Here is a 24,020-nt window from a genome sequence, read left to right as displayed (position 1 = left end):
TTTCCAGCCACCAGTGGAGAAGATCTCAAGAGAGATCAGTGTGTTACTCTGGCTAATACTCTTCTGGGTAAGGTGCTCGGTGGTTTCCTTAGTTGTAGCTATTTGCTCTGGCCTACGTATAACACGGCCCAAATTCACCTGCCATTTTACCTCCCACAGAAAGAACCACTGGAAAGATCACTCCTTTAAGAGCTTATCCACATTCAGAGAGAAGCTGAATAAACACTGGGGAGGTATGGCAGGCTGCCGGGCAATATTATCTGATGTGAAAAAATATATAGAAAGAAAACTATCAACGCCCTTTTACTACCAGAATGTTCTAATGCTTGCCCATCTCCCTAGTAGGAGAAAAAATTTTTTTCACCTCGCATAAAGCAAAACTCCCTTGTCATCTCTCATGACAGAATCTAGTTGTAGGTGAGTCGTGTCATCATAATACAGGCTGTTGTCAACCTCATCCCTCAAAGGAAGAGGATCAGTGAGGAACTTATGTATTTACCTAATAGCATTCACTGCCTGGTCTTAGTTCCAACCGAAGGTAAGTATGAAAGACTTTGTGATTCCAGTTTTATAAAGCACAACCCTTTGCACTTGTCCCCTTCCATTGCTAAAGAGTCTATCTGGACCCACCTCACAGAGCAAGATGCTCCAGGTTGTGCTGTGTAGTACGGCATGGTGTCCTTTTCCTCAACCCTTTCTATTATGTGCCACATGTCTATACAAATCATGTTTTCTAAGTATGTAAATCATATCTCATCAGAATACATCATTCTTTACAAAGATAAAGAAGCAAAAGAAAAACAAAAGGAAAAAGAACATCTTAAATGACTACATTCAACTGCCATGGAGCTTTAATTTTTTAACTGCTCAAAAAGATATCCACTCTTCTTATTCCAACTATATGACTCTTCTGAAAAAAGTAAAACTATGAAGACAGAGTAAACATCAATGGTTGTCACGAGTTGCTAGGGAGAAAGGGAGAGATGAACAGGCATAGCACAGAGAATTTTTAGGGCGGTGAAACTGTTCTGTTGATAATATTACAGTAATAGATACACATCATGTCATTATACGTTTGTCCAAATTCACAGAATGTACAGCATCAAGAGTGAGGCCTGATGTAAACTATGAACTTCAAGTGATTATAATGTGTCAATGTAAGTTCATCAGTTGTAACAAATGGACCACTCTCTGGTGGAAAATACTAATAATGGGGGAGGCTATGCTTGTGTGGGAGGCATGGGATATATGAGAAATCTCTGTACCTTCCTCTCAATTTTGCTGTGAACCTAAAACTACTCTAAGAAATAAGGTTATTGATTTAAAAAAAATATTCAGCTGGGCTCAGTGGCTCATGCCTGTAATCTCAGCACTTTGGGAGGCAAAGGTGGGTGGATCACCTGAGGTCAGGAGTTCAAGACCAGCCTGGCCAACATGGCAAAATCTCATCTCTAATAAAAATACAAAAATTAGCTGGGCATGGCAGCTGGCACCTGTAATTTCAGCTACCCAGGAGGCTGAGGCAGGAGAATCGCTTGAGCCTAGAAAGCAGAGGTTGCAGTTAACCAAGATCACACCACTGCACTGCAGCCTGGGAGACAGAGTGAGATTCTGTCTCAAAAAACAAAAAAGATATTCACTGTCTATGCATCCCAGGATCTCCAGAACAACAATTAAAATAAATAAATAAAAAAGATGGCTGGGGGCAGTGGCTCATGTCTGTAATCCCAGCACTTTGAGAGGCTGAGGTGGGTGGATCACCTGAGGTCAGGAGTTCGAGTCCAGCCTGACTAACATGGTAAAACCTCATCTCTACAGAATATAAAAAATTAGCCAGGCATGATGATGCATGCCTGTGGTTCCAGGTACCTGGGAGGCTGAGGCAGGAGAATCATTTGAACTTGGGAGGTGGAGGTTGCAATGATCCAAGATTGTGTCATTGCACTGCAGCCTGGTCAACAAGAGCAAAACTCTGTCTCAAAAAAAAAAATAAGTAAATAAAATTAAAAATAAAGATATTCACTGAACCTGTTACTATGATATATTTAAGCAAGACACGGCGACCCTAAAAATTAGAGATCATTGAAGACCAAAGTAACAACATGTGGTCATTATTTCTCAAATTGAAGTATATAAATTATATAAAATAAATAAATTTAATTGCATGCTTAGGTAAGAAAATATTGATAAAAATGATTGAATATTTTATCTTATTTCATAATTCTAAGCAGGGCTTTAGCACAATATGAAAACTAGATTATTCATGTAATCCAAATAAAAGACAATTTTTATTCTAATTTTAACTCAGAAATTATTTTGCTTATTTAACAATTTTACTGAAAGGTAAATGAGATAAATAGGACAGATTATAATTACCTAACATTGCTATGGTAACTTACGTACAAATAGCTGTTCATCACCGAAAGTCAAAAAAGTAACCAGTGCTGCAACTTAAAATGGATCATACAACAGAAATTAGTACCAAGTTACCTTATCTTATAATATTATGTTATTAAAATGAAATTTTAAAACAACACCAAAAATTAAGTTGGGGCTATACAAAGTGTGCAGAAAAGACTTCATATAACAGGCAAGAGACTGCCATCCTTAGAAAGGCCTGCATGCAAGGCTGGCCCTTGGCTAGTGTTTAGGAAATTGGAATTGGGAGGGTTTCCACCATTCCCTGAGAAGAGTGGCTCACTGTGTCTAAAGTTTTTATAGAAACCGCCAGTGGGTGAAATCCAAAGCAGCAGCTGGTGTATCCATTAACATTCTCAAAACAGGATGCATCTGGACCCCTGAGTGCAATCTTCATAGGACACAGACACTAAACAGAAAGGCAGTCATTGCTGCCAAACAGGACCCAAATGCCACACACAGTGCAATGAAGCTATAAGCTCCCTATGGAGAGAAAAGTAGACAAATCAAAAATATTCAATATCCAATCCAAGTCCACATTAAATCTTTATTCCAGAAACGTGCATTAACCACTTCAAAGACTAAAATTTAAACCATCTTTTCTATAGCGATTTCCCATTTGGTTGGCAGGCATACAGGAGTGGAGAATGATTTAATTTACTTACAAGTATTCAGAAAAGATAGTGACCTCTACATTCAACCAGATACAGCAGCTTAGCACCCAGCCAAAGCCTGCATCTCTCCCACCTTAAGATTTAGTGGTTGGCTAGAGTTAGCAGCATCCAGGCCACATCTATCTCTGCATTCTAAGTTTGCTTCCAAGATAAAGATACAAATGCAGGCTGGCTCCAACCTAGCCAGAGATCCCAGCCCCACTCTCTGCATCCCAAAATCCCTCAAAGACCCAAGAGACTTTCCAGATTTCTACAGTCTCCTCACAGGTTCCCTTGACAGTTAAATGCCCTCTCTTTACCTCAACTAGCTGCAGGTAGAATATAATGGGTACAACAGAAAATCACTGTAAGTGTAATATGAAGATACACAGCCCTTTTAAGCATTTCATTATATTACATCTAGCTTACTTCTAAGTGATTTATTCAGATGTGACTGAAGAAAGTCTAAAGGGAAAAAAAGCAATTTAATTTGATGAATTAAATTATCAATTATAGCCAAATTATTTGGCTATAACAAATTAAACATTTTAAGCAGACAGAAGATGTAAACATTTTAAGTTGACAGAAGATATAAAATGTTCACTATCAAAATGTCACAACTGATAAAAATGTTCTAAAATATTTCTGTCTCAAATTTGCATTGTTCATTAAGGAAGCAAAATAGGTGAGACATACACAGCAACAACATCCCTCAAAAAACACCTTGGCTTATTCCTATAAGCCAGGCAGCAAACACATCATCCTTACATATGTTAATTATCTTCCAATTTCAAATTCTCAACTGTGAAAAAAGGGCCATTTTATTTGGCTGCTTCCAGTTCAATATGACTGTTTTTATTAAAACATCTCTAACTTGAAAAATATTTGGTGTTTTCTAAAAAACTGCAAATTGCCACAAATGGCCAGATAATTTGGAATAAACACCCTACAGAAAAAAATATATATTCAAGTTGCATAAGTCACTTTGAGCAATCCTTTGAGGATATTTCATTTATATCTAAATGAACCACAGGTTTAGCTGCCTTTTCCGGAAAACCAGAAGCAAATAATGTATGATTATAATGAAAACCATCTCAAGCAATTTGGAAATGAAGTACCATATGTCTTATCCTGTCCCTTCCATGCACTTGACAAAACAGCCTAGAACAAATTGTTTGAGATTTAGCAGGAAAATTCCATGAGGTTTAAATGAGATGACTACTAATAAGCCATCTACCTTTGACTCTATTCCAATTAAAAATGGGTTAGGAAAGTGCTTTGAAAATCAAATGTGTTCATCAGGGAATCATTTACCTAAGTCTTCTTAACACTGCTTAGTGAATATTAAGCCTGATGTAGTAAATACACGCTAACCACTAAATTGAAGGGGAAAGAGGGAGAACAAAGAGGCATGTAAAGTACACTTAATTTTTCTAGTAGGAAAAAGCCAATTAAAACTATCACCTATTAGTTTTATTGGAATCAGTCTTACAGGAGGTCAAACTTCATACTGTCGCTACCTATTCTCAATATTTTTCTTATTTCTTCCTAAACTTCTAGAGCCGTGCTGTCCAATAAATATGTGAGCCACATATGTAATTTTAAATGTACTAGTAAGCTCCATTAAAAGGTGAAATTAATTTTAAATATACTTAACTCTGTATGTCCCAAATAGTAATCATAGTAATAATTTTAACATGTAATCAATATAAAAAATTATCAAGCAGATATTCTACGCTGTTCTTCCCACTCCAATGACAAAATCCAGTATATTTAACACAACACATCTCAATTAGGACTAGCCAGGATTTCAAGTGCTCAACAGTTACAGGTGGCTAGCGCCTACTGAATTGGACACTGCAGTTTCAGTGCATTGAATTTCTATCCCACTTAGCGCTAATTAAAACTTCACCCTCTCACCTGATAATTATGCTAAGATCTCAGAAAGTAACCCACTACAGGCAGTTTCAAGCCCTAATTTACCTCTAATTACTCTTACAGCAATGCAATGAATCATGATTTAAAATTTTAAAAAAAATTGCTGTTAAATTATTAGTCAAGCGCCCAGGGCAATGGACAGTAAAGAAATAATGTAGGCCATGGGCCGAGATGACAAAACGGTCCTTTTATTTAAAGCTATAAGAATAATCTGAAGCCAGCCCTGTAAAATAGACATCCATTGAAAAAGGCATGCTAGTTCTTTTGCTTTTTTGTGTACTTGGCCTCCTGTGTCCCTAAACAGACCTCTTCTCAGCAGGGTTTGCTCAGCAAGTCACTTGTTGAGTCTTGCGGTCAACAGAGGGGGTAGGGAAAGGCAGGGGCTGGCATAGGAGTGAGGTGGAGGAGGCAAGGTGAGGGGGGCCAGGTGAGGAGGGGGGCACTTGAAGGGGAGTTCAAGACCAGCCTGGGCAACATGGTGAGACCACCGCCCCTCACTGCCGCCATCTCTGGTCTCACTCTGGTCTCACACACATGCACAAATTAAATTTAATTTAAAAATTAAAAAATTGTTTTAAAATAAGTGAAATATTTACACGGATTATGTATACATTCATTTTGTAGAACTATAGATCCCATGTAACTGGGAACTCTTTACTCTTCTAACACAACATTTATTTAGCCACAAATAAAAGACCAGTGATGTAGCCTGTACACAAAAAAGTAAGCAAACACTGGTTAGGCTGGGGCAGGGGTGGGGAGAAGAGATCTACAAAATTAAAATTTTATTGGGAAGGATCACTAATTAGAATCAGAACAATTACTGCTTTAAAGTAGTCAAGAACAGAGCACAAGGAACCCAGAGAAGAAGCAGATATGATTCAGAGCAGAGCTTACAGAGCAGATGGTATCTGAGCCGAGACTGATAGAATAACATTAATAAGGGCATTCACGGCCATTTATTATCACTTAACTGCAATGCATTTTGTATAAGTTATTTCTACTCTTCATATCAACCATGGAAAATAATACTTATTCTTCTCTTTTGAAGTTAAAGAAGTGGTAAGTGGTCTAAGAAGATAAATTAACATACCAACACCAAATAGCTCAAGTTCAGTGACTCAAGAGGGCCTGCGTCTCCCCAAGAAGTTGCTCAGCAGGCAGACGAGGTAGAGAGCCCTTCCAAGAAGTGACAGTGAGATGTGAAAGGTCTCAGTGTGTCTCTGAGAACAACAGAAACAAGTAAGTAGACCAAGTGGGAAAAGCCACGGAAGAGGCAGGGATTTCCTCTTAAGAGAGCAACAGTAAACAGAGCAGGGCTGAGGGAAGCCATGGAAAACGGGCAGAATACCATGCATTTAGTGAGAAAAAAACAACTTTTACTTTAGAAAGGGGGAAAGAATGGTGGTGGTCTAGGTAAGCCTAGAAGCAGAGGAAAGGGCAATGGAGAAAAAATAAACAAAATGTATGAGTCAGGGTTCTCCAGAGGGACAGGACCAACAAGATACACGTATATGTATAAGGGAGTTTACCAGAGAGAATTGGTTTACACGGTTAGAAGGCAGGCCCACAATAGGCTGTCTGCCAGGTAGGGAAAGAGAGAAGCTAGTAGTGGCTCAGTCCAAGTCCAAAAGCCTCAAAACCAGGAAAGCCCGCAGTGCAGTCTTCAGTATGAGGCCGAGGGCCTGAGAGCCTCGGGGAAGCCGCTGGTGCAAGTCCCAGAGTCCAAAGGCATAAGAACCTGGAGTCTCATGTCCGAGGGCAGGAAGAAGGGAAGGAAGTGTCCTGCATGGGAAGAAGAAAAAAAGAGAGCCAGAAGCTTCAGCTAGCAAGGTTATCCCATCTTCCTCCGCCTGCTTTATTCTATACAGTGCAGCGTGTGTACAACACTTCTGTGATATTGTTCCTAATATCCATGGGAAGAAAGAGTGATGTTACTCCCAATAGCGTATGGGGGTGTACATCCCCTGTGATATTATTCCTAGTATGCAGGGGCAGGGAAAGGATGACATTACTCCCAATATCGCAGAGGGTGTACTCCCCGCCTTGTGATATTGTTCCTAATATTTAGGGGATAGTGGGTGATATTACTCCCAATATCACAGGGGGTGTGCACCCCCCGTGGTATTCTTCCTAATATCTGGGTTAGGGGGAGAGGTTGATATTACTGTCAATGTCACAGGGGGTGTACATCCTCCCGTGGTATTGTTCCTAATATCTGGGGGGGGGAGAGGATATTACTGTCACTATCACAGGGGGTGTAGACCCCTTCAGTGATATTGTTACTAATATCTGGGGGGGATAGGATGATATTACTGTCAATATCGCAGGGGGTGTACACCCCCCGTGGTATTGTTCCTAATATCCGGGGGGGAAGAGGAAATTACTGTCAATATCACAGTGGGTGTACACCTCTTCTGTGATATTGTTCCTAATATCCGGGGGGGAGAGGATATTACTGTCAATATCGCAGGGAGTGTACAACCCTTCTGTGATATTGCTCCTAATATCCGGGGGTGGGAAAGGATATTACTGTCAATATCGCAGGGGGTGTACACCCCTTCTGTGATATTGTTCCTAATATCCAGGTGAGGAGAGGATCATATCACTTTCAATATCGCCAAGTGTGTACATCCCCATTGTGATATTGTTCCTATATTTAGGGGATAGTGGATTACATTACTGTCAATATCGCAGGGGGTATGCACCCCCCCATGGTATTGTTCTAATGTCCAGCAAGGGAGAAAACACTACTACTTCCAATATGGCAGGGGGTGTACACGTCCTATGCGATACTGTTCCTATATCCATGGGGGAAAAGAATATTGGGAACAATATTACAAACAATATCACAGGGGGGTGTACATGTCCTGAGATATGAGGAGTAATATAACCCTCTCCCCCTCTAGATATTACAAACTGTATCACAGAGGGTTGTAAACCCCCTGCGATGTGGAAAGTAATATCATCCTCTCCCCCACTGGATATTACAAATAATATCACAGACGGTGTACATGTGAGGTGTTTATGATATTGGGAGTAATATCATATCCCCCAGTGGATATTATGAACAATATCACAGAGGGGTGTATACACACTCTGCCTTATAGGGAGTAATATACTCCTCTCCCACCCTGGATATTACAAACAATATCACAGAGGGTGTACACACAGGGTGTTTATGGTATTGGAAGTAGTATTATCTCCCCCATGGATATTACTAATAATATCACAGGGGTGTGTACATCCCCTGTGATACAGGGAGTAATATCATCCTTTCCCAGCCTGGATATTACAAACAATATGGCAGGGGGCAGTACACCCTGGCGATATGGGTAGTAACATCATCTCCTCCCCGCGTGGATATTATGAACAATATTCTAGGGGGTTGTACACCCCCTGCAATATGGGGAGTAGCGTCATCCTCTCCCCCACTAGATATTATAAACAATATCACAAGGGGGCGTACACTTCCTGCGATAAAAGGAGAAATATAATTCTTTCCCCCCAGAGATATTATGAACAATATTGCAGGGAATTGTTCTCCCATGCTATATGGGGAGTAACATCTTCATCTTCCCCCTGGATATTACGAAAAATAATGCAGGGGAATGTAAATCCCCTGCGATATGGGGAGTAAAATCATTCTCTCTGGCCAGGAGCGGTGGCTCACACCTGTAATCCCAGCACTTTGGGAAGCCGAGGCGGGTGGATCACGGGGTCAGGAGATCGAGACCATCCTGGCTAACATGGTGAAACCCTGTCTCTACTAAAAATACAAAAAATTAGCCGGGCGCGGTGGCGGGCGCCTGTAGTCCCAGCTACTAGGGAGGCTGAGGCAGGAGAATGGTGTGAACCTGGGAGGCGGTGCTTGCAGTGTGCCAAGATCAGGCCACTGCACTCCAACCCGGGCGACAGAGCAAGGCTCTGTCTCAAAAAAAAAAAAATCAAATCATTCTCTCCCTCCCTGGATATTATGGACAATATCACAGGGGGGTGTACAATGAGTTTCTAGAATATATTTGAGGAGGGTGACGGGCGGTGTGTGCATGCTTCATGGCCTTATTCAATTAAGCACTCTGCTCTCAATTTATTGCTAAATCCTCCTTGAGCCCTTAGATTTCATAACGGTTGTCGCGACATTTTTCTGGATGTAGAAAACGTTCCCATTTCTTGCCACCTCATGGGCTACACCTTGACCTAAAGTTTTTATGTAGATACTTGTGCTTACTCTGCGGCCTTTCCAGGGTTTGCTGAAGATGGAGGTATTTAGGCTGGGCAAGAGGTGGTGAGGTAAATTGGGGTTTATCGATTATAGAACAGGCTCCTTTAGAGGGATATAAAGCACCGCCAAGTCCTTTGAGTTTTAAGCTGTTGCTTGTAGTGTTCTGGCGAACAGTTTTGTTGATCTAACTATTCGAGTTTAGAGTTAAGCATAGCGGGGTATCTACTCCCAGTTTGGATCTTAGCTATTTTGTCTTCAGAATATTAAAGGCACCTTCGTAGTTATTTCAGCTGGGGTTTTTTTTACAACTTTTTTACATCTTATTTAGAAACTTTCAGGTTTCTAAATATATGAATGAACCATAATATAAGCCTCAGCCAATACAATGCCGGTTAGGCCTCCTACAGTAAAAAGGAAAATAAATCCCCGGGCTCACAGCATTGCGGGGTATCATTTGATATTACCGCCGTGAAGTGTAGCTAGCTAGTCAGCTAAAAACTTTGATGCTAGTAGGAATAGCAATAATTATAATAGCAGAGGTGAAGCAGGCTCATGCATCCACATCTATCCCTACCGTAAATATACGGTGGGCCCATGCAATAAACCGTAAGGACCCAACTGATACTATAGCTCACACTAGGCACATAAACCTGAATGGTTCTTTTTTTTTCCAGAATAGTATGTTACCACGTGGGAAATTATCCCAAAGCACAGTGGGATGAGGATGTAGACTTCAGGGTGACCAAAGAATATGAATAAATGCTGAAATAAGATAGGATCATCTCCGCCAGCCAGGTAGAAAAAAGTAGTATTAAGATTGCAGTCAGTTAACAATATAGTGATGCCGGCGGCTAGGACTCGGAGACAAAGGAGTAGAAGAACTGCTGTAATTAGGAATAATCAGATGAAGAGGGGTGTATGATATTGGGACATGGCTGGGGGTTTTATATTAACAATTGTGGTAATAAAGTTAATAGCCCCTGAAGTAGAAGAAACACCTGTCAAGTGGAGTGAAAAGATAGTGAAATCTACAGAGGCGCCTGCATGTGTTAGGTTTCCTGCTAAGGGAGGAGAGACTGTTCAGCCGGTTCCAGTGCCGGCTTCTACTATAGTGGATGCAAGTAATAAAAGGAAGGAGGGTGGGAGGAGTCAGAAGCTCATATTATTTATGCAGAGAAATGCTATATCGGGGGCGCCAATTATCGGGGGACTAATCAGTTGCCAAGACCTCCAATTATAGTATTACTATAAAGAAAATTATGACAAATGCATAGGCTATAACAATGACATAAATTTGATCATCTAGTAGAGTTCAGCTCGAATAAGGCTTAAAGCTGTACTGACTATCCCTGCTCATGTGCCAAATAATAAATATAATGTCCCGATATCTTTATGGTTGGTTGAGAATAGTCAACTGTCAGCCAACATAAATGAAGTGAGAAAAAAGGGTAAAATGACTGAGTAGGGCATTAGACTGTACATCTAAAAACAGAGGTCAACGCCTGTTTTTACCATTCCCAAGGTGATTTTCATGTTGAATTGTAAATTCAAAGAAGCAGCTTCAATCCTGCTTCTCTCACCTTTTTTCCCCCAGCGGCTGGAGAAGTAGATTCAAACCAGTTGACTAGGGAGTTTAGCTGTTAAGTTTTCATGGGTTTAAGTCTCATCAATTTAGTAAGGACTTAGCTTACTTAAAGTGATTGATCTGTATTCAATTGACCAAGGGTGTTCTGTATCTGAGAAAGTACATTTCAGGGTCACCATACAACAACTGTTCAAAAAGGCCTCCAATATGGGACAGTCCTATTTATTATCTCAGAAATATTCCTCTTCGCTGGATTCTTTTGAGCATTCTACCATTCTAGCCTAGCCCCTACTCCAGAATTAGGAGGGCATTGACCCCCAACAGGTATTTCTCCCCTTGACCCCCTGGAAGTACCTCTCCTGAATCCATCTGTATTACTTGCATCAGGAGTTTCAATTACTTGAGCCCATCACAGCCTAACAAAAAATAATCAAAAACATACAATCCAAGCACTACTTGTTACAATTATATTAGATATTTACTTCACCCTCCTACAAGTCTCAGAATACTTCAAAACTCCCTTTGCTATTTCTGATGGTATTTATGGCTCAACATTTTTTTATATCTACAGGCTTTCACAGAATTCACGTCATTATTGGATCAACATTCCTCAGTCTGCCTTCTCCACCGATTAAAATACCACTTTACATCTAGTCATCACTTTGCCTTTGAAGCCGCTGCCTGATATCGACACTTTGTAGATGTAGTGTGACTATTCTTGTATGTTTCTATTTATTGATGAGGATCTTACTCTTTTAGTATAAATAGTACCATGATTTCCAAAGTTTTGATAGCATCCGAAAAACAGTAATTCACCTAACATTAACCCTAGTAATCAACACCCTATTAGCCCTGTTACTAATAATTATTACATTTTGGCTCCCACAACTTAATATATATGTGTAGAGAGAGAGAAAAATATATATATATGTATAAAATAAATATATATAGAAAAATCTAGCCCTTATTAATGCAGATTTGACCCTCTATCCTCTGCCCACATTCCCTTCTCCATGAAATTCTTTCTAGTAGCCATCACATTTCCCCTATTTGAGTTAGAACTCGCCCTACTACTACACTTACTGTGAGCCCTTCAAACAATCTGATACTAATAATCCCTGCGATATGTGTAGTGACTTCATACTTCACCCCCCCGGATATTACGGCCAATATCAGAGTGGAGTGTGCACCCCCTGCAATATGGGGAGTGATATCATCCTCTCCCCACTGGATGTTATGGACAATATCACAGGAGGTTTACTTTCTCTGGGTTATGGGGAAAAATATCCTCCTGTCCCCGCCTGGATGTTAGACATATTTAGAGGGGGGTGTCCACCCCCTGTGATATGGGGAGTAGTAATATCCTCGCCTGCCCTGGATGTTATGGACAATATATAGGGAGATGTACAATCCCTTCGATATGGGGAGTAATATCATCCTCTTCCCCCTAAACGTTACGAACAGTATCACAGGGGGGTGTACACCCCCTGCAATATCTGGAGTAGTATCATCCCCTTCTTCCCTAAATGTTACAGAGACTATCACAGGGGTGTGTACACCTTCTGAAACATGGGAATAATATTCTCTTCCCCTCTGGATGTTATTATGGACAACATTACAGCCGTGTGCACCCTCTATGATATGCAGAGTAATATCATCCTCTCCCCCCCGGATGTAAGTGACAATACCACAAACGGGTTTACATCCCCCGTGATATGGGGAGTAATATCATCCTCTTTCCCACTGGATATTAACAATATCACACGGGGATGTACAACCCCTGTGATATTCGGAATAATATCTTCTAATCCACTGAAAATTATAAACAATATCACCAGTGTACACTCTCTGTGATATTGGAAGTAATATCATCCTCTAATCCCCTAAAAATTATGAACAGTATCACAGGGGAGTGTATACTTCCTACTATATTGGGAGTAATATCATCCTGTCGTCTTCTAAATATTATGAACAATATTACAGGGGATGTAACACTCCCTGCGATATGTGGAGTAATATCATCCTCTCCTTCCCTAAATATTGTGAACAATATCACAGGAGGTTGTACACAATCTGCAATATTCTTTGTAGTATCCAGTGGGAAAGAGGATGCTATTACTCCCCATATCACAGGGGGTGTACACCCCCACTGTGATATATTCAATAACATCCAGAATTAATATTACTGACAAAATTGCAGGGGGTGTAAACCCCACCTGTGATACCGTTCCTAATATCCCGGGGAAGAGAGGATGATATTATTCCCAATATTGCAGGGGGTGTACACCCACCCTATGATATTGTTATTAATACCCAGGAGGGGAGACAATGGCATTACTCACAGTATCAAAGAGGTTGTACAGCCCCCCTGTGATAGTTTCTAATATCCAGGGGGTGTATACCACCCTTGTGATATTGTTTCTAATATGTAGGGGGAAGGACAATGATATTACTGTCCGTATCACAGGGGCAGTACAACAAGCCCCCCGGGATATCATTCCTAATATCCATGGGAAGAAAGAATATTATTATATCACAGAAGTTGTACACCCCCTCTGTGATATTGTTCCTAATATCAAAGACAGAAGGCTATGATGTTCTTCTCAAAATCACAGTTAGTGTATACACACCCTGTGCTATTTTTCCTAATATCGAGAGTGAGAGACAATGATACTTCCAATATCGTAAGGAGTGTACACTCTCCCCGTGATACCAGGTGGGGAAATGTTGATATTACTCCAAATGTCACAGTGGGTGTACACACGTTTTGCGATATTGTTCCTAATATCAAGTGAGGAGGAGGATTGTATTACTCCCACCATATTACTCCCCACACCCCATTATACTGTTCTTAATATCCAGATTTGGAGAGGATGATATTACTCCCAAAATCTCAGGAGGTGTAGACCCCTTCTGTGATATTGTTTCTTATATCCAGGGGAAGACTAGATGATAGTACTCCCAACAGTGCAGGGTGTTACACGCCACCCCCCATGATATTGTCTCTAATATCAAGTTGGGGAGAGGGTGATATTGCTCCAAATAGTGTAAAGGGTGCACACCAGCACTGTGATATTATTCCTAGTATCCAGAGAAGGAGAGAATGGTACTATTTTTAATATCACAGAGGGTGCACACCCCCCTTGTGATACTGCTCCTAACATCCAAGGGGTAGAGGATGAAATTACTCCCAATATCACAGTGGGTATACACCCGCCCGTGGTATTATTCCTAATATCCAGGGGGTATAGGATGATAGTACTATAAATATCGCAAGGGGTGTACACCCCTTATGATATTGTTACTAATATCCGTGGGGGGAGTCGATGATATTACTTCCAATATCACAGGGCATGTACACCCCCCTTGTGATATTGTTCCTAATATCCTGGGAGGAGACTACGATATTACTGGCAATATCGCAGGGTGTGTGCATTCCCGTGATATTGTTCCTAATGTCCAGCAAGGGAGAAAATATTACTCCCAATATGGCGGGGGTGTACACTTCCCATGCCATATCGTTCCTAATATCCATGGGGGAAAAGGATGATATTACTCTAAATGTCACAGGAGGTGTAAACCGCCCCTGTGATATTGTTCTCAATATCCATGGGGGCAGAGAATGATATTACTCCCAATATCACAGGTGGTGTACACTCCTCCTGTTATATTATTCCTAATATCCAGGTTGGGAGAGAATAATATTACAGGTAAAATAGCAGGGGGTGTACACTCCGCCTGTGATATTGTTCCTAATATCCCGGGGAAGAGTGGACAATATTACTCTCAATATCGCAGGATGTGTACACCCCCTTTGTGATATTGTTCCTAATATCCATAGGGGGAGAGGGTGATACCACTCCCAATAGTGCAGAAAAGGTACAGCCCCGCTGTGATATCATTCCTAATATCCAGAGGGGACAGGATGATATTACTCCCAATATCACAGAGGGCATACACCCCCTCCCCATGATATTGTTCTTAATACCCAGGGGGTAGAGGATGATATTACTCCCAATATCGCAGTGGGTGTACACCCACCCTGTGATACTGTTCCTAATATCCATGTGGAAAGGGTATAAAGTTACTCCCAATATCACAGGGGTTATACAACCCCCTTGTGATATTGTTCCTTATATTCAGGGGAGAGACAATGATATAGCTGTCCATATTGCAGGTGGTGTACAACCCCCTGGGAATTTGTTCCTAATATTCAGTGGGGAAGATTATATTAATTAAAATGTCACGGGGCGTATACAACCCCTTTGTGATATTATTCCTAATATCCAGGGAAAGAAAGAATATTATTCCCAATATCACAGGGGATGTACTCCCCTCTCTGATACTCTTTCTAATATCCCTGGGGGGAGTCTATAATATTACTGGCAATATCATAAGGAGCGTATACCCCCCGTTATATTGTTCCTTATGTCCAGCAAGGGAGAAAATATTAATCCCAATATGGAACAGGTTGTACACACCCATGAGGTATTGTTCCTAATATCCAGGGAGGGAAAGGATGATATTACTCCCAATGTTGCAGTGGTGTATAACCCCCTGTGATATTGTTCCTAATATCTAGGTGGGGAAAGTACAGTATTACTCCCAATATAGCAGGGGTCATACACCACCTTCGTGATATTGTTCTACATATCCATGGGGAAAGAAAATGATAGTACTCCCCAATATCACAGGTGGTGTACAACCCCCTGTGATACTGTTTCTAATATCCATGTTGGGGGAGGATATTACTCCCAATATTGCACGTGTTGCACAGACCCCCTTTGATATTGCTTGTACTATGCAGGGTGTGGGGGGAGAGGATGATATTGGGAGTAATATCACCCTCTCTCCCCGGATATTAAAAGCAATATTCAGGGTGGTCGACACTTCCTGCAATATTGAGTATAATATCCTCTCCCAACCTGGATATTAGGAACAATATCACAGGGGCATGTACACTCCCTTCCTTTCACCATATACAAAAATCAACTCAAGATGGATGAAGGACTTATGTAAGACCCAAAACTATATAAACCCTAGAAGAAAACTTAGGAAATATCATTCTGGACATAGACGCAGGCAAATATTTCATGATGAAGATTCCAAAAGCAATTGCAACAAGAAGAATTGACGAGTGGGACCTAATGAAACTAAAGAGCTTCAGCACAGCAAAAGAAACTATCAACAGAGAACACCCTACAGAACAGAAGAAAATATTTTCAAATTACATATCTGAAAAAGGTCTAATACTTAGCATGTATAAAGAATCAATAAGCAAAAAACAAACCCACTAAAAATAGGCAAAGAACATGAACCCCCACATTCACCATCCTCAAGTCCATGTGCAACTTCTTTCTGGATGCTGGACAAGGACTTGGGTACCAAGAGGGCACTGAACGGGTTAACACTTAAGCCGTCTGTGGATTCTTTTTTCAAAAGACAACATATGTGTGGCAAACAACCATATGAAAAAATACTCAACATCACTAATCATCAGAAAATCAGAACCATGAGATACCAAATCACACCGGTCAGAATGGCTATTATTAAAAAATCAAAACATAACAGACGGTGCTGAGTTTGTGGAAAAAAGGGAATGCTTATACACTGCTGGTGGTGATATAGAAAGGAGACAGGGAAATACTGGGTAGAAGAGAGTGGTTCCCTGGCAAAGCCCTGCCCACAAGCCTGGAAACCCATGGCCCTAAATGGGAACAGGCATTCCCGCTTTTGCACCCAAAAGTTGTCTTTCAGCTCACCATGCACCTCCTGTCCTGTACCCATATATGCCCCAGACCCCAGGCTCCAGAAGCAGACAAGCAGATGAGATGAACAGAAGAGCAGAATTGCAGAATGATGTGGCAGAAAGAAGAGAAGGAGCATCTGAATGCCAAGAGGAGTTTGGCTGGCAGTGGTTGGAGAGATCAGCCTCTGGATGGCAAAGCTCCCGGGGAAGATCATCTTCCCATTCCATCCCCTTTCCAGCTCCCCATCCATCCCATTGAGTGCCACCTCCACCACTCAATAAAACCCCCACATTCACCATCCTCAAGTCTGTGTGCAACTTAATTCTTTCTGGATGCTGGACAAGGAACTGGGTACCAAGAGGGCACTGAACAGGTTAACACTTAAGCCGTCTGTGGATGGCAAAGCTAAAAGAGTGCACTGTAACACATGCCCACTTGGGCTGTGGGAGTCGCAGGCACCCACCCCTAGACAGTACCATGGCCACTTGCCCTGCCTATTACACCTGCCTGTCTGCATGATCCCCTGCCCAGTAAGGGGTTTGACAGCACACACGGTGGCCAGACAAGCCACACCCCTGTTACACATCCTGCCAAGGGGAGTCAGGGAAGTCTCCAGTTTCATCAGGAATGTAAATTTGTTCAGCCATTGTGGGAAGCAGTTTGGAGATTTCTGAAATAACTTAAAACAGAACTACCATTCAACCCAGCAATCCCATTATTGGGTATATACCCAAAGGAATATAAATCATTCTGTCATAGACATATGCACGCATATTTTCATTATAACACTATTCACAATAGCAAAGACACGGCATCAACTTAGATGCCTGTTAACAGAAGACTGGATTAAAAAAATGCAGCGTACATACACCATGGAATACTACACACCTATAAAATAGGATGAAATAATGTCTTTTGCAGCAACATGAATGGAGCTGGATACCATTATTCTAAGTGAATTAATGCAGGAACAGAAAACCAAACAAACACTGCATGTTCTCACTTATAAGTGGGGGCTAAACATTGAGTCCACATGGACACAGAGAAGGGAACAATAGACACAAGGTCTACTGTGGGTGGAGGGTGGGGGGGAGAGTGAGGATCAAAAAACTCCCTTATTAGATACTACGTTCACTACCTGGATGACTACGTAATCTGTACACCAAATCCCATTGACACACATTTTACCCATATAATAAACCTGCGCATGTACCCGCTGAACCTAAAATAAATGTTGGAAGGAAATAAAGTTACAACCAACTCTTGTACTATTGTGAGGAAACAATCGTATGTGTTGACAAAAAATCAGCTACTAATAGATTTATAATAGTATATATGTAGCAGAAAAATATCAGATATAACTTATATACCCAAAAGTATGACTTAAAAACAGCATGACAATCTTTATGATGGGATATTGTGCAACTACTAGAAGCACATTTTCAGAGATTATTTATTAACATATGATAATGACTACATTGAGTGGTTTTTAGAAGCATGAATTGAAACCATGTATAAGCATGACTTTATTGAACTTATATATAACATTACACACATTTACATAACTATAAAATAAGTATGCTCATGTTCATAATATGTATTTATTTATATTCATATGTAAGGCCAATAGGAAGTAATCTCTGTATCTGAGTTATTATTTCATAAATAATTTATGCTTGTTCTGTGAAAATAAAAACACTGCTATGGATCTTCCAAGTATCCTGAAAGGATACCGTTTATAATTAAACAATAACAATTTTAGAAATAATTATTTTAAATAAGGCTATGATAAATCTGGTTTCATTGCACACTTTAAATTTGGAACATTTCATGAAGCGTCCCTTGATCACGACTCTCATATTCAGGAGTTTTTTGAGATCAAAATGGGACAATCAGTATGAATCTATTTTTTAGACATGCAAATGGATAACTTTAAATAGCAGTAGCGATATAATCAGAGTGCACAGTTGCTCTGGGACAAAACTTGGAAATGAGCATATTTTTAGATTCTTAATGTTTTACACACTTTAGCATTCCACAGCACCATTACATACTCATTTTTCTACTAGAATACCTTGGTAAAAACTCACAGTAGAGATCAGGCTTGTCCTTCATACATTAACTAATCAAGTAGGAAAGTGCAAATGAGAACACAGTGCCAAACATAGGCACCACATGGAAACAAGCATGGAACTGCCAGGAAGCCATTTTTGTAGCTTTGTAGCCCAATTATATTTTTCCCAATGTATTGCACACAAAACTTGGGGGAAAAAAAGAGGCAGAGAGAAAACAGGTTATATCAGCCCTATCTCACAATCCACATGTTCATCCTATTAGAGGAGTAACTATGTAAAACAAATTTTATCTGTTGAATGTCCTATTTAGTTAATCGTAAAACTGTACGAGAACACACTTGTGACTTATTTAGCAGCCTGTTTGTTCGCTTTCCACTGGCTTCACAAATGTCCTTTGGAAATAGAATGTACATTTGGAACCTTGTACACCTTTTCTTTCTCCAGTACCCTCTTGTCACTTCCATCACTAAGGTGACAGAAGCAACTAGGGGCAATGCATTTGTAGCACACCTGGGTCAGAGGTATCTTCCAGGGGAAGGATCAGACCTGCTTGAAAGCATGTCGTTGGAATTGGGAGGCTTCTAGTAGCTATAACATAAGCACTGATGTTTACTGTTCCCTGCCCTCCACTTTGATCACTCTGGGAAACGTTTTTTCTTAAAAAATCAATTGTATTGAAACATAATTTACATAAAATAAATACTATTTTAAAGTGCACAGTTTGCTGAGTTTTGCCAGATGTAATCATCCAGGTGAATAAAATTGATTAAACTGACCTTTCAAATAATAAATTAACTTTGCAATCTTGCTAGAAATTTAATTTGTTCACAGTTTATTATCCATTCTATGTACTGCTACATTCAATTGGTTATCATGTTTTAAGGACTTTCGAGTCTATGTTTATGAGGGATAAACATCAAAGTTGTATAATGCCTTTGTCTCGATTTGGAATCAGCAATACTGGGTTCATAAAATAAGATAGGAAATGTCCCTTTAAATTTTCTTTTTTTTTTTTTTTTTTTTTTTTTGAGACGGAGATTCACTCTTGTTGCCCAGGCTGGAGTGCAATGGCACAATTTCGGCTCTCCACAATCTCTGCCTCCCAGATTCAAGCTATTCTCCTGCCTCTGTCTCCCGAGGAGCTGGGATTACAGGTAAGCGCCACCATGCCCTGGTAATTATGTACTTTTAGTAGAGACGGGGGTTTCTCCATGCTGGTCAGGTTGGTCTCAAACTCCTGACCCCAGGTGATCTGCCCGTCTTGGCCTCCCAAAGTGCTGGGATTACAGGTGTGAGCCACTGTGCCCGGCCCTTAAATTCTATTTCTTAAAAAGAGTCCGTTCAAGATTGATATTATAGATACTCCTCAACTTACAATTGTCTTATGTCTTAATGAACTTATCCTAAATTGAAAATATTGTAAGTCTAAAACGCATTTAATATATTTAACCTACTGAATATCATGACTTAGCCTCGCCTACCTTAAACTTGCTCAGAACACTTACATTATCCTACAATTGGGCAAAATCACCTACCACAAGGCCCATTTTAAAATATTGAGTATCTCATGAAATTTATTGAAAACTATACTGATAGTGAAAAACTGGTCATATTGATGCTCATCATTAATGTACACAGATGAAAGCACCATTATCAAGTCAGAAGAGCACAAGTCAAACCACTGTAAGTTGAGGACTCTCTGTACTTTCTTAAATGTTTGATAGAATTCACCTAAGAAAGCATGTAGCCTGTAATTGTAGAAATCTTTTTAAATTAAAAAAATTCTTCAATACATAGAGAAGCTTTTACTTTTTCTATTTCATTTTGCATCAGTTTTAAGAATTAGTTTTACAAATAATTTCCCATGTTATTTTAATTGTCAAATGTATTGGCCTAAAATTTTCATAATTATATTGATGTCTGTAGGTTCTGTAGTTACATCCTCTATTTAATTCCCATTATCTACATTATCTAGCTTCTCTAATTTTTTCAAGATAAATCTTGCTAGCCATTGTTTATTAAAAAAATTTTTTTCAAACAGCCAATTTGTGGGTATATTAATTAGCTCCACCTTTTGTTATTTGCTATGTTGTTGGTTTACATTTTTATCTTTATCATCTTCCTTCTTCTTAATTTGGATATACTTTGCTCATTTTTTAGCCTCTTAAAAAAGAACCTAAAGGTCATTGATTGAAGCCTTTTATTTTCAATATATTACATCTATAAATGTACCTTTAAGAAATGATTTATCTGCATCCCACATTTTATTAAGTTTTTAAAAAATTTTCTTTCAGTTTAAACTTTTTTTGTGTGTGTGTGAAACTTTTCTTGGCCAATGGGTTTTTCTGAAGTATTTTGTTTAATGTTCAAATGTTGGGGTGTTATTGTATATATCCTACTGTTGTCCATCTCTGGTTCATGATACAATGCATGTTCTCCATTGCACTTAGATAACATGCCTCCATGTCTCTGGAGAATTCCTCAGTCTTTCTAAAATGCTTTTGATGAATACTGGCAGTTATTTTGTAGAATATCCCTCCTCAATTTCAGTTAGTCTGATGTTTTCTCACGGTTAGGACTAAAGTTATACATTTTGTCTAAGAATACCATAGAATTGATGTTTTGTCCTACTCAGTGTATCATATAAGAAGTTACATGAAGTTCATTTATCTTATTATTAGTAATGTTAACTTTGATCACTTGGCTAAGTTGACATCTCCACTTTGAAGTTACTATTCTATAATTATCTTGTGGGAAGATACTTTCATATTATGCAAATATATTCTTTCCCAACATATATTCACCACTAATTTTAGCATCCCTCCAAGGTTCTTTCTTGCAACAATTATTACTATGATATTTGCAAAGTGATGATTCTTATATTTTATGTCTCCTAAATTTAATGAAATCTTACTGTAATAAAATACTACCCATTCTCAATCTTTGGTTTATTATTTATGATGTCAATATGGATTTTTTTTTTGAGATGGAGTCTTGTTTTGTCATCCAGGCTGGTGTGCAATGGTGCGATTTCCACTCACTGCACTTCCACCTTCCGGGATTCAAGCCATTCTCCTGCCTCAGCCTCCGGAGTAGCTGGGACTACAGGCATGTGCCACCATGCCCGGCTAATTTTTGTATTTTTAGTAGAGGCAGGGATTCACCACATTGGTCAGGCTGTTCTCGAACTGCTGACCTCAAGTGATCTGCCTGCCTCTGCCTCCCAAAGTGCTGGGAATACAGGCATGAGCAACTGCACCCGGCCTGGATTAATTGAAAATTTTCTTCTGTAGATTGTAATATATTACTATTGTTATTTATTTTAGTGCCCCAATTTTCTCAAATTTGGCTACGGAAGTTTATTCAAAGTGGATCTGTTTCCCTTTCACATTTTCCCCATTTTGTGAGCATTTCCTTACTTTCTAACATGACAAAATATTTCAAACTAATCTTGTATTTTCCCTGCCCAATCCTGATATCAAATATGTCCCCAAGGAGCCTTGGTTCCTTTAATTGGAGAATGGTGTTCTCATTGTTACTGGGATGATGTTGTTTCTAGGCCCTTTTGTTAGATGAGCTAGAAAATATATGTATGTATACTCACACATTTATACACATCTGTACTTATTTATACAATTATCCATCTGTATGTATACTAAAAACAATGATTTCATGAAACTTTTTATCCCAATCCAACACTAGATAAAGACTATATAGGCCCATTTATTTGCAAATCAGCACATAAACATAGAAGAATTATTAACAATATAAGCTGTAGCTTATGCTAAATGTTGGTTGACAAAAAGTTATGGAGAACTTCAGAGGACACTAAGGTTGGATGGGATTTTGGAAGTCGTACAGGTCAATGCCACTCCATCTATTGGCTGAGTTTCACTAGGTTAATACATGAACAACAACAAAAATAACCTAGATCAGAAGTTAAAGATCATTTTATTGACTATCTGCCGTGTCTGTGCCATTGCAGTGTACTAGGTGCACTTACAAGTCCTCTACTTACAAACTGCTTTTCACAAAATATGAAACTCCAGGCAAAGATTCAGACATACGACATTTGTTTTTAAAATCTTTCTACAGCCTTGTATCCTTTTTCCTTTCCTTCCTTTTACCCTTTTTAAAATGTGTTATGAATTTTATCTTAGACTAACATCATCTGTAATGTTGCTATACACCAGTATTCAGTTGCTGTGTTTGATGAATCATAAAATGGTGTAAAACTTCAATTAGTGTACTTTTTAAATAAAGTATGAATGCATCCAGCAAAATGTTTATGATTTGAGTATTCACAAAATATTACTTTTCTCTGGATCTAACAATAATGTGAAAACCCAAAATGAATATAAAATATTAGCTAATAATAGATTTCAAAGTATTCTACAAGTATGAAAAATATATGATATTGTTACTTTCATATATGTAAAACATTAATAATTTTTGTCAACATAAACATCATCTTTACACCTAAACTTGTATTAATTCAATTAAGAGTTAATATAGTATCCTAAAGTCATCAAATATTCAAAAATAGGATGTATTCTGACTTGGAATATACATAAAATTAACTATTTTCAGCTGAGCACAGTGGCTCATGCCTGTAATTCCAGCACTTTGGGAGGCTGAGGTAGGCAGATTGCTTGAGATCAGGAGTTTCAGACCAGCCTGGCCAACATGGTGAAACCCTGTCTCTACCAAAAATACAAGTTAGCCAGGCATGGTGGAACCTGCCTGTAATCCCAACTACTCTGAAGGCTGAGGCAGGAGAATCACTTGAACCCAGGAGGCAGAGGTTGCAGTGAGCCAAGATTGCACCACTGCACTCCAGCCTGGGTGACAGAGTGAGGCTCCATATCAAAATAATAATAATAATAATAGTAATAATAATAATAACTATTTTCTGTGAGTCCCAAGATAAAATAGCATTACAGAATACCTAATAATCCTGAGTTTGGTTTGTTTTTTTTGTTTGTTTGTTTGTTTGTTTGTTTGTTTGTTTTGAGACGGAGTCTCGCTCTGTCGCCCAGGCTGGAGTGCATTGGCGCAATCTCGGCTCACTGCAAGCTCCGCCTCCCGGGTTCACGCCATTCTCCTGCCTCAGCCTCCCGAGTAGCTGGGACTACAGGCGCCCGCTACCACGCCCAGCTATTTTTTTGTATTTTTAGTAGAGACGGGGTTTCACCGTGTTAGCCAGGATGGTCTTGATCTCCTGACCTCGTGATCCGCCCGCCTCGGCCTCCCAAAGTGCTGGGGTTTGGTTTTCTTGGTTTTATTTTTTCATTTAATTTTGTTCACTTTGACCAGTGGGCTGGTGGTTCTTAGGCGCACCAAGGTTTTCATTTTTCAGTTCAAGATTTTAAAACC

The sequence above is a fragment of the Pan paniscus genome, chromosome 14, assembly GCF_029289425.2.
Source record: "Pan paniscus chromosome 14, NHGRI_mPanPan1-v2.0_pri, whole genome shotgun sequence".
Classification (NCBI taxonomy): Eukaryota; Metazoa; Chordata; class Mammalia; order Primates; family Hominidae; genus Pan; species Pan paniscus.
This window is presented reverse-complemented; position numbering follows the sequence as displayed.